At 44.1% G+C, this 16,656-nt stretch overlaps 1 protein-coding gene across 2 annotated transcripts in view; it reads left to right on the top strand.

Annotated features, from left to right (window-relative positions):
* FRMD3 (FERM domain containing 3) overlaps positions 1-16,656 on the top strand; it is a gene marked incomplete at both ends in the record, with an annotated part of 298,064 nt that overhangs the window by 57,026 nt on the left and 224,382 nt on the right. The window lies entirely within an intron of this gene.

Below are 16,656 nucleotides of genomic sequence, written 5' to 3'. Positions count from 1 at the left end.
TGTACTTTAATGTGTTCCATTCTTCCAGTAGCGTTTTAGAAGGTATTGTTGCCTTTCATAGATAGAGAAATTGAGACCTATAGTATGTTCAGGTAACAGATAACAGCAGCATCTGAACCTAGTTCTTTCCAACTTTAAAGACCATTATGTTCTTTTACTAGGCTTCACACTTCATTCACAGAAGGTGTTCTCTGCATTGTTATTATTATGGATGTATATTTAAAATAAACTCTTTTAAGCATCAGTTCTGAATATTTTCCCTCAAATTTGTAAAATACAAATCAGAATGTCTTATGAAAGCAGACTTAGTTACTTGAAAACAATTGTGTCTAGCCTGCGGCATGTATTCAGTAAAAATTTGTCCTTTTTCGCAGATTCAAATACTCTTTCTTTTGGTTTTCTTTGGATTTTTCTTTTTTTCTTTCCATTCACTGCTCTGGACATTTTCTACTGAACTATCATCTTCCAGATCCACTAATTCTCTCTTCAACTAGGTCTATTCTGCTGTAAATCCATCAATAGCATTCTTTTTTTTTTTTTAAATTTTGTTTATTTTTTAAATTTCTTTTCAGTGTTCCAGAATTCATTGTTTATGCACCACACCCAGTGCTCCATGCAATATGTACCCTCCATGATACCCACCACCAGGCTCACCCAACCTCCCACCCCCTGCTCCTCCAAAACCCGCAGATTGTTTCTCAGAGTCCACAGTCTCTCATGGTTCGTCTCCCCCTCCAATTTCCCCCAACTCCCTTCTCCTCTCCATCTCCCCATGTCCTCTGTGTTATTTCTTATGCTCCACAAATAAGTGAAACCATATGATAATTGACTCTCTCTGCTTGACTTATTTCACTCAGCATAATCTCTTCCAGTCCCGTCCATGTTGCTACAAAAGTTGGGTATTCATCCTTTCTGATGGAGGCATAATACTCCATAGTGTATATGGACCACATCTTCCTTATCCATTCATCCGTTGAAGGGCATCTTGGTTCTTTCCACAGTTTGGCGACTGTGGCCATTGCTGCTCTGAACATTGGGGTGCAGATGGCCCTTCTTTTCACTGCGTCTGTATCTTTGGGGTAAATACCCAGTAGTGCAATTGCATGGTCATAGGGAAGCTCTATTTTAATTTCTTAAGGAATCTCCACACTGTTTTCCAAAGTGGCTGCACCCACTTGCATTCCCACCAACAATGGAAGAGGGTTCCCCTTTCTCCACATCCTCTCCAATACACATTGTTTACTGTTTTGTTAATTTTGGCCATTCTAACTGGTGTAAGGTGGTATCTTATTCTGATTTTGATTTGAATCTCCCTGATGGCTAATGATGATGAACTTTTTTTTAAAAAGATTTTATTTATTTATTTGACAGACAGAGATCGCAATTAGGCAGAGAGGCAGGCAGAGAGAGAGGGGGAAGCAGGCTCCCTGCTGAGCAGGGAACCCGATGTGGGGCTCGATCCCAGGACCCTGGGATCATAACCTGAGCCGAATGCAGAGGCTTTAACCCACTGAGCCACCCAGATGCCCTGATGATGAACATTTTTTCATGTGTCTGTTAGCCATTTGTATGTCTTCATTGGAGAAGTGTCTGTTCGTGCCTTCTGCCCATTTTTTGATTATCTGTTTTGTGTGTGTTGAGTTTGAGGAGTTCTTTATAGATCTTGGATATCAGTAGCATTCTTACTTTCTTCTGTTACAATATATTTTTCAGTTCCAGAATTTCCATCTGATTCATGTGTGTGTGTGTGTGTGTGTGTGTGTGTGTGTGTGTATACAGTTCTTTGGTGAGTGTCTGATCTTGTCATCTATTTTCTTAAATATGCTCAGTGTTTTTTTTTTTTAAGGATTTTGTTTATTTATTTTACAGAGAGAGACAGCAAGAGAGGGAATACAAGTGGCGGGAGTGGGAAGGGGGAATGACTGAGCCACCCAGGTACCCTACCATGCTGATATTTTTATTATATTTTGTACTTAGGGCTTGCAGTTTTGAAGGGTGTGATAATACATTTTGAGGTGTTTTCAGTGCTACTTCTCCCTCCTCCTCCTCTGTGTTGGTGTCTCAGTAACATGTGTGCATGGGAACACATGCATGATACCACAGGCCCTTTTTTGTATCTCCTGTTCTGAAAATGTCACTGAATGCAAAAATACAAGTTCTCCAAAGTCTCAACCTTTAGGATAGGTGAGCAAATTGAAACCAAGGATTGCTAGGCTTGGCAGGAGTTTATGGCTCTGAGATTTCATCGCCTTGCTGTCTTATTTGGGATAGCTACATCTAGTCCTGTTTGTTTATTTCCATTTCCTTCTCTGCCAGTGGTGCACCTAGAACCCGAAGGAGGCCTAGCTGCAATTTCTTGTGATAATTGTGAAGAAGAAGTCCTGGTCCTTTGGAGATTGGAGGTTGGCGTGAATGCTTTCCTTCAGAGGGGTGAATTTTACCATCTCTCCCTCCTCCTATTATTGTTATTTTTAGTGGGATTACAAAGAAAGCGGATGATAGGCCTTCTGTCCCTAAGAAAGTTGGAATTTAGTTGTGTGGAACCAAGTCAAAGATATATGAAAAATTAAATATCAATAGAAAAAATTAAATAGTCATAGAAGGTAATAAAAGATGAAGTACTTAATGGAAAGTACAGCCTCTCCTATAGAAATATGATTAGGGGAAGGACTGGACTAGAGGCATGTAGAAAGATTTCCAGACTTGAGGATTGGGGGTTCTTGAGGATTTAGAGTTGGCAAGGCTCAGGGTTAACATGTTTGCCTGGAAGACTGGAGGCACAGAGCCTTGGGATTGAGAGGAGCAAGGCAGGTTTACAGTCTCAGGAAGTGTCATATAAGATTACTAGGAAGACCTGGGCAGAGAGGCTGAATTACCATTGTGGAGAGTCTCAAATGCCAGTTGCTGGGTTGGGTTTGGACATCCCATAAGCAAAGGGGGGGCATCAAAGGTCTCTGAATGGGGGAGTGCAGTGATGACTGTTTTAGGGAGGTTGAACTAACAGCATGCAGAATGAGTTGGGAGGGGAAATATTGTAGGCATGGAGGGTGGGCAGTTTCTCTATGATCCTACTGAGTGTGGTGAGGGTTGGTGACATGAACAGGAAAACGAAATGGCAGATTTGGAGAATGCTTTTGAAAGCACACTGGTGACTGATTGACTAGGAATAGAGACTGTTGACATTTATGCAAATGTAAATTATGTGCATTTGAAGTAGTATAACATAAAAATATTAACAAAGGTGATTTTATGGGAAAATTTTTCAAATAACCCTAAACGTTAGGGTTCCTTCTCACCTGTGTCAAATAGTCCACTCTAATGGTACAGGTTTCTATACTTTACAGAGCAGATCCATTCATACAGAAAGTGATTTTTTTTTCAGTAAGGAATGTCTGATTTTTCTGTTGATATTGCATTATAAATTTAGTGATATGTCCTCCTGAAAACAAAGAAACAAAACAAAACAGGCCCCTAATGGATGTTGTGTTGAGCCTCTACTGAGGAGGAGCTGGGATGGGCCTGGCCTCCCATGGGTGGATAGTAATGGCCTCACGTGAGCTGGTGTGGTGTTCCTCTGGCTGGCACTCTCCTTTTTTGGTAGCATTACCATCGTTCGTGACTCCAGAATGTCTCTTCCCTCATGATGGTGCCTGGGTAAGTGCCAGTCAGCAAATACCACACCCTAAAGGGTGGTTGGGTGAGCCGCTGTCTCATATGTGTCCCTGACGTTTGCTCTGGATGAACATCGCCTGAGCTGTGGGCCATGAAACGCTCTCCTGGGTATGTCAGTGTGTGTCAGAAAATGAGTTCCTTACATAATTAAGTTTGAGAAATGCTGCATATTTTCTTCACTGCCCTGAGTATTCTGTGGAGATCCCAGTGCAAGTTCGTATATTCAATGGCTCTGAGAAGTTGAGCAAGAAAAGAAAATGGTTTAACGATGTTGAGCCCATTATCTCCTCTACTCTTTGACCATGGAACACCATTTTTGCATGACACTTACTAACATGCAGGTGTAGAAATCCAGGGTGGGAAAGCCATTTCTTCTTGGTGGCCCCCCTGATGGCAGCCTAGCCCCATCAGTGAATGAGCAAGTGAAGGTCTATGAGGCCCCACTGTGTGCTGTCACTTGGCAAGGACTTTACATGTATTCTCCCACTCAAACCTCACAACAGTCCTCTGGCGCCGGTCTAAGGAGACCAAGGCTCCGTGAGTGAGGACACTTGTCTAAAGCTCCACGGTAGGAAATGGCAGGGCCTGAACTGGAGTCCAGGCCAACCCAAGCCAAGTGAGGACCTCTTTGCTAGCTGTCCAATGAGATTTTAGGGTCTGTCAATAAAACAGCAGCTGTCCCATCACAGAGTTTTCGTGCTTTACCACTTAGAGAAATACAAATACCTCTGCTGGTAAAATACACATCCTGGGTAGTTTCAGAAGGGATTGATTTCATTTTCTGTGGTCAGAGAAGAAGCTTTGAACGAGGTAAGTCTCTAAAGTTCTTTCTCAACCCTTCCCCATGGGAGAGGACCCCGAGGACAAGCGCCCACTGACACTTCCCTTCTTTGGCACTAAGCCACGTGGACCCTTGTGGACCTTGTTCCTTCCACCCTTCCCTCACTTCCTTCAGTTTCCCAGAGCTGGTGCCCCACTCACCCACAGCCATGTGTTGCTGCCCTCCCATTGGGGATACTAGTTCCAAATGGCCACAGAGGAGTGCACACACCTCCTGTGCCCAAACATGGATGTAAGGCCCAAACATGGACATGTGGAAATGGCATGAGGATATGCAGATAATGACCTCTGTTTCCAGCTGCTTGACGGGCTGCAGGATTCTCTGATGGGCCTAGGAATTCTGAGTTGCTCAGAATGTTTCCGTTTCTTTTTTCCTGAATCTTTCCAGCACACGTCCCCATTTAGCCAGGAGAGCAGAAGGCCAGCGCGGCTCTGTGTGCTGCTGGGTCTGTTCTGAGTGGGCCTTAACGAGGGAGTGCTTGTTCATCCTTTCTTCTTAGGCTCGTCTTACCTGTTAAAGAGGGAGGAGGATGGTACCTTTATCCCTAAAGTTGGAGCTTTATAGGGTGACATCAGATGTAAGCAGTTCTCCTGCAGCACGTAGGCAGGCCCATTAAAGTTGCTCTTGACTACTGTTTGCCTCTATGTTCTGTTAGTAACAATTCATTAGTTTTAAAGACTTAGAAACTAAATAGATGGGAAAAATGTTCCAGCTTGTTTAAGTCTCTTTCAGTTACTTTTATGGAAAGTGAGGGAAAAAGAGAATCACCCTAAAATGCAATTCACAGGTTATCCTCAAGCCTTCTTGAGGATAAGCCAACCCACAACTTTTCATTCCTTGCTCATCTGCACAATTCAAACTTGTTTGAATGCATGATCTTGAACACCAAGAATCATCACATCAAATCCTAGATTAGTCTGTGTGTTCCGTCAATGAATCCAGACCCTCCTGAGATGTCAAAACAGCATCTTCCTCTGGCTGAGGCATATGCTGGTGTCCCACAGACTTGGAGAGCTGGGTTGTCACTGGTGTCTCTGATATGAAGTGCAGTAGCACAGGTTCCAGAACCTTCTCTGGGCTTTTCTAGATGTGCTCTGGTGGAAGGTGAATGGCAAATGGAGCTTTGAGGCCGCTGGAATTGGGGGCTGTGGGTAGTCGAACCTCTCCTTCATTAAAAAAAAAAAATCTTTTAAACTTGCCGCATCATTTTTTCCTGAAAATTGAAAGTGGTTATGAGCTCATAGCTCCTCTCAGCCAGCCTTAATGGTTTCAACACCTTGGACCGGCTGCCCAGTCCTAACCCTGGAGGTCCCTGTCCTAGGAATGTCTGCTTTTACAAAGCTCCAGGGGATTCCAGTGTGTATCAGAGTTTGAGAACTGGCAGACCCTCGATGACTCATTCTGGCCTTTCTAACTCATTAGTGCTCATCCAGCTTCCCTCCCCACCCTGATCTTAGTTTTCTGAGACATCCCATGGCTGAGGAGTTACCAGCCATATGAGTTTTAATTATGCATGACCGTGGAGCCTTTACCTGACAACCATTGGTTTCAAATTTCCATCTTGGCTTTGAATTCACTCATCTCTCTCTTCTCCAATTTAATATTCTTCTTCTTCTTCTTCTTTTTTTTTTTTTTGGTAAAAAAGGATATGCTTGCTCTTACTTGATTCCATGGTTTCAGTGAGGTGGCTTATGCACTTTTTTCTTTGTCAATGACTTTGAGAATGTGCGGTTATTTGGTTTTTGGTTTCTCTTCCACCAGTGATAGCCTCATGAATAAGATATGACTCCTTTCTCTCACCAGACACTTCTCTGCCTTCCTTTACTCTAGTTTGCCTTTGCTATTTTGCCCTATGGAAATTCACATTCTCCATGACACGTATGAAATCCTTAAGACTCTTGATCCAAAGATACACTGTTTAGAGATTTTCCAAGAAGCATGCTGACTTTCTTAGTACTGGCTTTACTGGGGGCATTTTTCTTTTTCTTTAGAGAGAGAGAGAGTGAGAGCAGGGGATGGGGGAGGGACAAAGGGAGAGGGAGAGAGAGACTCTCAAGCAGGCTCCATGTTCAGTGTGGAGTGTGGAGCCTGACTCGGGGCTGGATCTCACAACCCTGAGATTGTGACCCGAGCCAAAATCAAGAGTTGGACACTGAATCAATTGAATCACTCAGGCCCCACCAGGGGCATGTTTTGACTGAGTCTCTACTGGATTCACTTTGCCACAGTTGAGCCCTTTGAGGGTCCTGGATGGTGGTTAACCCTTGGCAGTGAACTTCTGTCTACCAGCTGCGGAGGTGAGATTGTGTCCCTACCCAGCTCTCTTTGGGTAAACCGGAGTCTCAATTTTTGGCTGCCTGTCTCTGACTTAGGTGGCTTTTATTGTCTTGGTGTTGGATTGTCTCCAACCAGAGTGATTCCTCATCATTCCTCTCATCCGTATCTTTCATGTTTTAATTTGACCTTCTGTGCGTGCTCTGCTATGTAGTTGGACATGGTAGAATGGATCAGGGTGACCTGCCTGGATTAGCTTTGGTGATGGCTGCCTCTCAGTGCTGGGCATTTCTGTGCTGATGCATTTTATCAAGCTGGACGGCTTGGACACAGACTTACTCGTCCAGCATGCTGTTCGGGCTTTGGGGTGCCACTAGAAGTCAACATCATGGCAGCTACTCGGCTGCTTGGCTGTATCATGGGCTTGGCCCTGAAGAGGAGTTTCCCTGTCCTTCTCGGCTTACCTCCCAGGTCCCCGTTGTTCCAGAGCTGGAGCAAAGGTCAGTGGACTGCCGATTCTGGGGAGCCCAGGCTGTGTTTCTCCTTCCTGTTAATTACCCAAAGATTTCCACGGCCAAGTTTACTAATCCTGCTGTGGGGGAGAGTGGGAGCTATTGACCAAGCCTCACATTTCCTGAAGAATGAGGAGCAGTAGGGATTTGTGGGGTGGGTCGTAGCTCTAGGAACTAAATCTAGCCAGACTTGACTTGTCCAGGCCCTGAGTCTGAGTCATTCCTCATGGCTAATAAAGAGAAGAAATGAATCTTTTCAGAACCTGAAGTTTGGACCAACAGTACTGACCTCCCTTGACAACCCTGTGGACACGTGCTTCCAGAATTCTTTGGTTCTGAACTCTGCACACCCCAGAGTCCTGGATTGGTTGCTTCTCGCTATATAGTAGGCATTCATTTACTGTAATTTGAGAAAACAGCTTCAGATGGTTGTTACCATGTTGGATGATATTCTTGGGAAAGACACAACAGAGATGACTTACGGCATATCTTGTTTTCTCATAGAAGTAAAGTCTGCAAAGGAGTTGTCTTGGGTTTGTCTTTCAGTTTCGTCTAGAAATGATTCAGATGATTCCAAAACTTACATTACAGTTTCTTGCTGATATGATCACAAACCTACATTGAATCTAACGGTCTTAGTGCTATATGATGTCATTTTCAGCTGGTTTCTTTTTCTTTTCTTTTTTTTTTTTTAAAGATTTATTTATTTATTTGACAGAGAGAGATCACAAGTAGGCAGAGAGGCAGGCAGAGAGAGTGAGAGGGAAGCAGGCCTCCCTGCCGAGCAGAGAGCCCAATGCGGGGCTCGATCCCAGGACCCTGAGATCATGACCTGAGCTGAAGGCAGCGGCCTAAACCACTGAGCCACCCAGGTACCCCTTTCAGCTGGTTTCTAACAGGAGGTCTTACTGATGGTGGGCTCAGAAGTAGGTGTTTTATTTTTGTTTCTCTGGCTGATGTCTTTGTTCCCACTGAATTTTTAAGTTTTTTTTCCCCCCCAATGGTGGCTGGAATGGAGTCTTAAGTGTGACTCACAGCCATCTGATGCTGTCTGCCGGAGGAAAGGTGAGACTTGCTTCTTAATATCCAGCAGGTCCCTGCATGATTAAAAACTTCTTGTGTGTGTTCATTCTTCAGAAAACCACCAAACTCTTTACTGTGACAGAAATCAGGAAATAGGATTTTGGTGGCAGTGAAATCTCTGAGTAAACAATGCAGTAGTCAAACTCGAGGAAACATTGAGCGGAGCCCTAGGGCTCCCAGAGTCTAGAGACGAGTTGGCGGGACTCTGGAGTGCTGGGCGATCACCAGCGAACAAATCCAGCGGGTCTTGGCATGACAAAAGGAACTTTGCTTGTCCTTTCAAAAGGACATGTTCATCTGTTAAAATGTAATCAGTTCAGGTACGCTTTTATTTAACACTGACTACTGTGTATTATTTTTCTGAAGCAAATTAGAAGGAGTGTGAAATTCAGGAAGATCTTTTAGAGACCATCTAACAGGTATCTTGGAGGAGTCTTCTCATTCTGCTTAGTGGTCTTTTGAGAAACCAGGCCAGAACTCCTGTGTTATATTCTTTTTCTCTCAGAGTAAAATATCTCCAAATTCCTATGGTAAGAATAGTTCTGAAGGAGGTTTGTTTCCTGACCAAGCACAGACAACAGGGACTCAATTGTGGGGCTTCCCATTGGGGTCGAGATGGAGATAGAATTCTAAAAATTAGCCAAGTGACATCTTTTGGTTTGGGTGACACCTGCCATTAAATCCATGACTTGTGAAAGAAGTCTCTGCATCGCCAAAGCTTTATTTTCTGATATCTTCATGGTAGATAGTTTGGTGGCTTCCCAAGGGATTAACAAATTTGAGATGCTTTTGGCTGTTTAAGAACCTGCTGGATATTAAAAGAGGGGTCTTAGGGTTTCTTTATCAGATTGAGGTCTGGGAACAAGTTACCCACAGCAGGAAGACAAAAAGGTACACAGAGCCTTGTCTATCAGCAGTTGGAATGCGCTTTTTCTGGATTTTCAGAATCTTTTTTGGGTGGCCCACATTCTTCCATTTCAAACATTTTCACAAACACTCGCCATCTCTGCCTTATTTACCGAACGACTGGGCATTTTGTAGTTAATTGCCCATATATGCCTGGTATGCATGCACAGCTGTGTGTGTAGAGAGACGTTAGAATTATTCTCAATTGCTCCCGGGGAATCACACTTGGCAATTCAATGTGACACAGTTCTGTTTTGAAATGACACACCTCCAGTTCAAACTCTCAATATTTGCCCATACCAACTGGTAAGCGTTTCCTCTGCAATCTTTCTGTCAACTGGGATACCTAAAAAGGTTGGCTCTCAGAGTGGCCTGGTGGGATGCATCCTCTGTTTAGGTAAATGCTCAGCACACAGTGTGGAAACCTGCTATTTCCCCTGGTGACCATGCTGAGATTCCTTTCTCAGAAATGCTTGGCGAGCAAACATGATAGCAGAGTCCTCGTACTTTGAGCCCCGCAGGATTGCAGAACCCAGCTTTGCAGCCTTTCTGCATGAAGCAGGAATTTACAAGAATTTTTCTACCCTGTTAGTGGGTAGACTTTATGTCTTCCTAAAATTCAGATGTTGAAGTCCTACCTAGTACCTTATAATGACTAACTTTTACAGAGGTAAGTAAGGTAAAATAGGTCATAGGTGACCTTAATCCAATATGGCTGGTGTCCTTAAAAAAAAAATGGAGATTAGGACATAGTCACATACAGAAGAAAGACCCTGGGAAGATATAGGAAGATGGTGACCATCTACAAGCCAAGGAGAGAGGCCTCAGAAGAAACAAACACTGCCAACACCCTGATCTTGGGTTTCCACCCTGAAAACTGAGGCAACAAATGTGGTTTAAGCCACCAGTCTATGAGATTTTATTATGTCAGCCCTGGCAACCTAATACACACCTTGATAGGTGAATTTTGTTGCTGGAAGAAGAGCATATTGTCTTTTGGAGGTATATGGCTCAAACTAAAATGCAAATTTGTAAAGGAATAAAATGCAGAAAAATCAAACCCATCTCTACTGGTTGTGCTGATTTGATTGACAGCAGCTCTGCTCCCCGTAGAGGTCCGATAGTAATTACAGAGAAGCCCACTAACGGCCAGGTTCACTGACAGGGTCTTGATAGCCCTGCTTGTCTGTCTGTCTCTCTCTCTCTCTTTAGCTCCTAGGACTGGATGCTTGCAGTCCTCTTGTTACAGGATATTGAGGAAACTGATTACTGCCTGAGTCATAGTGGTTGGTGGCTGTAAATGAGAGGAGGGACTTCCAAATGGTAACCGTTTCTTATAGAAAATCCCAGCATGGTCCGAATACATGGGCCTTTTTTTTTTTTTTTTAAATTAGTTTTTTGTTTGTTTGTTTGTTTGTTTGTTTTTTTTTTTAATTTTATTTATGTGACAGAGAGAAATCAGAGCTAGGCAGAGAGGCAGACAGAGAGAGGGGGAAGCAGGCTCCTGCCGAGCAGAGAGCCAGATGCGGGGCTCGATCCCAGGACCCTGAGATCATGACCTGAGCCGAAGGCAGAGGCCCAAACCACTGAGCCACCCAGGCGCCCCTACATGGGCCTTTTCAGGCATTTTATGATTTATCTCAAGAGCCTGAGAGTTTTTTTGTTGGTTGGTTTACAGCCCATGATTAAGACTTTCTTGAATTAAAAAAAAAATGAGTCGAACACTGCTTCAGTTGGTTCAGGGGGAAATAGGCAATAGTTTCTAGTACTTTCTTTCCCACCTTCTGCTGACTTTAAAACTGAAAGATACGATTTCAGCTTAGCCAAAGTAGCCAGCGGCTTTGTGGACAGGTCCCATTGTTGGGTCCTCTATTGTCTTCATGCCATCTTTACTTATTTGACATATGTGCAGACTTACCCATCCCAAGGTGTTCGGGCACACAGAGGGTCATAAAATTACAGAACACTGGAAAAAGGAAAATCAAAAGAAAATCAAGCAAAAAATCCTGGAGGAAGATTTGTGTGGCATCTACACTAAGGGAGGGAGAGAGAGTTGTGCTACTGAAAGGAAAGTGTATAAAAATGAAGAACGAAGAATGAAATGCCAGTTGCGCTTAACAGCGTCCCTAGGATCTGCTGGTCCTATTCTAAAAAATCTTGTTAATCTTCAATGAATTTTAATGTCCCAAGTGGAGAGGGCTTTTCGAAGGGAGTGAAAGCCCATGACACAGGAGCAAGGCGGATGGACATCTTGGCCGTGCAGGGGCAAGGGCCTGATTTCTCTCTGAGGTGGGTGGGCAGGTGGGTGATCCATCAGTTGTGAGCTGTCTTGTAAATGTTACACTGATTCTGAGGGGGTCTTTCCTGGGGGAAGGGGGAGAGCATTTTCTTTCCAGGCTGGAAAGAGTTTCCTCAGCAAAAGCAAAATGACAAGTTGTTTATTTATTCGGACAGGGAGAAGTCACGCAATTGTTTATTATTATCAATATTAAATATTTCAGGTTTAAGGTCGACATCGTGAGCAGAATAGAAAAGTACTCTAAGCGAGGTGCTCACTGACCAGCCTTCGAGTCCCTCTTCTGGTCTCCTTACTTGCTTTCGTTTCCTTTGCTATCAGAGAATCCCTAGGACAGTGTGGGGCCATTTTTATACTCTTTTCACACAATCTACCACATAGATAATATTTATGTGAGCCTGCCAACAGCCACCTAGATAGGCCAGGATAGTTCATTGAGATATTAATTAGTAAACTTGAGGTCACCCTCTCTCTGCGGGGTCACTTACTCTCCTCTCTGATTGAATTAGGGAAGAAGTAGAAATATACCAGAAGACTAGCTCTTCCTTTCTTCTATAAAAGGTGAGGCTCTGGAAAGAGAAATCTCTTCATGTTCCTGATGGATAGAGATGAGGGGGATGAGCCTTTGAGATCTATCAGGGAGTGAGAGGAAGGAGATGCCTAAAACTTGGGAAGTGGTTCTAGGGACTAAGGTTCTACAGGGGTGGAGTATCACAGAGGAGATGGCACCATGTGATTGTGTTGACAGTGGACCTAGGACACGGACTCCCAGCATTGCCTAACATCATTGAAGCCATCGGACCTGAGATGCTGGATGGGACAATGGACATCTTAGCCATAACCACTGAGGGCCAGCAACCTGACTGACAAAAATATAGGGGCCTCTTTGATGCTTAGGTGCTTCAGAGGCCCCAGGACCTTGGCATAGCCCTGGCCAGAGTAGAGAACATGGATACGTACCAGTAACAGCTGAGGTTGAAATTTCTTCCATCTCAGGGTTATAGGGAACCAGAGCCAGATGTATATGGCAAAAATAGAGAAATATTATATATTTTTCATACCTGAGATCATCTGCTAAGTAGTCATGAACAGGCTTATGGTTCACCTACTGTAACTTCCTTATTTCACAAATGAAGACAGTAAAACTCAGAGCTATGCAACTTTCTGAAGTCTTTCAGCCTTTCTAGGCCAGACAGAATGATCTCTCCAATAAAGAGATTTCCCTAATAGCATTCCTAAGAGAATTATTTGAGAAATTAATGAAATATTTGGGAATACAATCTTGCCATTTTATTTATTTATAAAAGATTATTTATTTATTTATTTGACAGAGAGATCACAAGTAGGCAGAGAGAGAGAGAGGGAGGGAGGGAAGCAGGCTCCCTGCTGAGCAGAGAGCCTGATGCGGGACTCAATCCCAGGACCCTGAGATCATGACCTGAACCGAAGGCAGCGGCTTAACTCACTGAGCCACCCAGGCGCCCCTAATCTTGCCATTTTAAAATGCCTTGAAATTGCTTGAATATATAGCACAGGGCCTTTGCATATGCTAATTCTACTCCTTGGAACTCCCACTCCCAAACCTTATTCATCCTTTAGGACTCAGTCATATGTCATCTTCTCTGAGAACCCTCATAACCCTTCCCTCCCAAGCCTGGGCTCAGTATCTCTCCTGGCATCCTGGAGTTAACCCATGTGTCAGTTTCTTATTACTGGTATAACAATTACTACAAACAGTGGTTTCAAGTAAATTTGTTATTTTATAGTTTGGAGCTCAAAAGTTGGAAATGGGTCTTACTGAGCTAACAATCAAGGTGTCAGTTGAGCTGCATTCTTTCTGGAGGTTCCAGAGGAGAATCTCTTTGTTTGCCTTTTTCAGCTTCTAGAGGTCTCTCACATTCCTTGGCTTGTGGTCCCTTCCTCCATCTTCAAATATCTTCCTGATTCTGAATAATCTCTGCCTCCTTCCACATCAGTGGACCCTGTGATTACATTGGGCCCACCTGGACAATCCAGGATAAGCTCCGTATCTCAGGTCATCAGACGAACAAACTTACTTCCACCTGCCACCTTAATTCCCCTTGGCCATGTAACCTGACATATCCATGAGTTCTGGGGGTAGGGATGTGGACATCACCGGGGGCCATTATGTTGCCTGTCATACCCCATCAGTGCTCTGGTCACACCATATGGCAATTGCCCCCCACTTTGGCTGTCTCCTTCTTAGATTTCTAGAGCTCAGAGTCTTTGTCTATTTCCTGTTGTCTTCCCACCAATTTGTACAGACACTTGAAACTGGAAGCTTTAAGATGATGGTGTGATCAGTGCAGTGTTATGAATAGATTTAAATTTGTTACCGACATTTAAAAATCAAGAGACTTTGCATAATAACCCTGAGTCCCTTTTTTATGAGAAGCACAAAACTTGGCATCATTGGACATGTGATGACAAGGGAATCTTCGCTCTCACTTGGCTCCCACCACTCATATATGTTAACTGCCCAAGACCTGTGGGCATTTTTGCATTAGGATCCTGTCCTGTAATAGTAACCCCATACAGTTATTTGATGAATGAATCAATAGCTCAGTGGCTAACTTAAAACCTAGGTCATGGGATGGGTTGGACTGGGAGGGGAGTGAGAACAGAAGACGGGCCTGTGAGGGGGATCGGCTATAAGGACGGACAGAGAACATCTGGGCAGGCGGAATCAAAGTGTGGTTTCAGGGGACAGCTGGGTCTTGGATGCAGAACCTGAGGAAGGGACTTACACACAGCTGATTTGTTTGGGAGGCGATGCCAGGGGGCTGGAATGGGGGTGGGTACGGAGACTAAGGCAGAGAAGAAGAGCCAAGATAAGGATGCTGTGTGGACTGAATGTGTGTGTCCCCACAGTTCCTGTGTTGGAGCCCTAACCCCCAGCATGGCTGTATATGGACATGGGGCCTCTAAGGAAGTAAGCAGGGCTAAATGAAGTCCTAAGGGTGATTGGGGCGCCTAGGTGGCTCAGTGGGTTAAGCCGCTGCCTTCGGCTCAGGTCATGATCTCAGGGTCCTGGGATCTAGCCCCATATCAGGCTCTCTGCTCAGCAGGGAGCCTGCTTCCCCCACCCCCTGCCTGCCTCTCTGCCTCCTTGTGATCTCTCTCTCTCTCTGTGTCAAATAAATAAATAAAATCTTAAAAAAAAAAATAAATGAAGTCCTAAGGGTGAGGCTGTGATCTGATAGGGCTTCTGTCTTTATAAGAGACCCCAGAGCGCTGTCTTCTTGAAAGCTCCAGGGAAAGGCAGCCATCTGCAAGCCGTGGGGAGAGCTCTCAGCGGACACCAACACCAACGGCATCTTGATCTTGGACTTCCAGGCTCTAGAACTCTGAGAACATCCATTTCTATTGTTTAGGCCATCCCATCTGTGGTGTTTTGTTAGGGCAGCCCCAACAGACTACTACAGACGCATGGTGGAGACCGCTGCTGTGGCCAATGGGGTCTTACTCTCGCTGAGATCTCCCGACGAGGAGGTTTCAGAATTCTCCGTCTAGAGCACCTGAGGCTGGGCAGGTCTTTACCTTTGGCTTCTCCCCTGTTGGTGAAACATGGGCCCTAGGAGGGTTAACTCCCTCCCCCACACTGGTGTACCGCATATTTCTGCAGGCCTGGGCATCTCTGCACAGCCTCTGTGGTCTCAGGAAAGCCCCAGGGCCTGAACGGAAGAGCACAGCATGTCCCCCGTGCCGTCAGCATGGAGTGAGCTGGAGTCTGCATGAAACTGGGCAGAACTTAGGGTTGAGCCTGAGAGTATGTAAGTGGGGGCGCCAGATGCGTCTGCTTAAGGATACCTGGAAATGCCCCGTGCTGGGGTTGGGAGGCTCAGGATTAGGAGAGATGGAGTGAACATGCGGGCAGGCTGACGAACTTGGTGGGATGACAAAGGTCAGGGTCCAGTGGCCACAGCTTCAGAGAGGGTGGGGGTTAATGGCCACGTGGGCTCTTAAATGATGAATAAATGGAATGTAGATTCTCCACAGAACTCAAGTTCAGTTTTTCCCTTCGTCTCTTGCATTATTTACACAACCTTTTTCTATTGCTACTTACCCAAGGAAGACATTGAACTTCTTCCTCTGTTCACTCTTTTGGGGGGCAGCTCATGAAGAGAGAAATAACTTGATGGCAGGTGGCAGCAAGGTAGCTGAGTATAACAAAATGTCAAGAATAAGAAGCATTTATTGAATGAATGAATAATTAATTCATAAATGGAAATTGGTGCTTGGCCAACGGACCATATTTCTTCCTATTTTTTTTTTATTTCTTCCTATTTTAAGTCATTAGTTTTGTTTATTTTTTTTTCCCCTACCAAGTTCCTTGTTTCATTTAGCATCTGTTTTTTGGAGTATGGAATTTCTATATTTGAGAAAGAGGACCATTATGACTGCATTTTTCTGGCTTTATTGAGGTACACTTGACATACAACATTGTGGAAGATTAAATTTTACAAAGTGATAATTTGACACATGTACATATTGCAAAATGTTTACACAATAAGGTCACTTAGCACCTCCTTACCTCACATAATTACCATTTTGTTGTTGTTGTACGGTGAGAGCATTAAAGCTCTCCTTTCACAGCAACTTTCAAGTGTACAACATAGTGTTTTCAACTGTAATCACCATGCTGTACCTTATATCTTTGGAACTTATTCCTCTTACAACTGAAAGTTTGTACCTTTTGTACCTTTTTGACCAACATCACCCCATTTTCCTTATTCCAAACCACTGTTCTACTCTCTGTTTCTACAAGTTTGATGTTTTTAGATTCCTCATGTAATTGAGATCATGCAGTATTTGTCCGTCTGACTGATTTCACTTCGCCTGATGCCTTAAGGTCATGACTGAATTTTTATTGTGGATATTTCCTGCTAATGTTTCCATTTTTTCTGGGTTTTTGAGTTCATTAACTATGGTCTTCTTCTTTTCTTAATCCCCCTGCTTTTCAGTTCCATGGATAGCACAGCTGTTGGGAATCCTCAGGACCCATCAGCCCATTGTAAGAGTCTTGAGCTGTGTGAGTTCCATGTCCTGTT

Source organism: Martes martes (assembly GCF_963455335.1).
Source record: "Martes martes genome assembly, chromosome: 12".
Taxonomy (NCBI): Eukaryota; Metazoa; Chordata; class Mammalia; order Carnivora; family Mustelidae; genus Martes; species Martes martes.
This window is presented reverse-complemented; position numbering and strand designations above follow the sequence as displayed.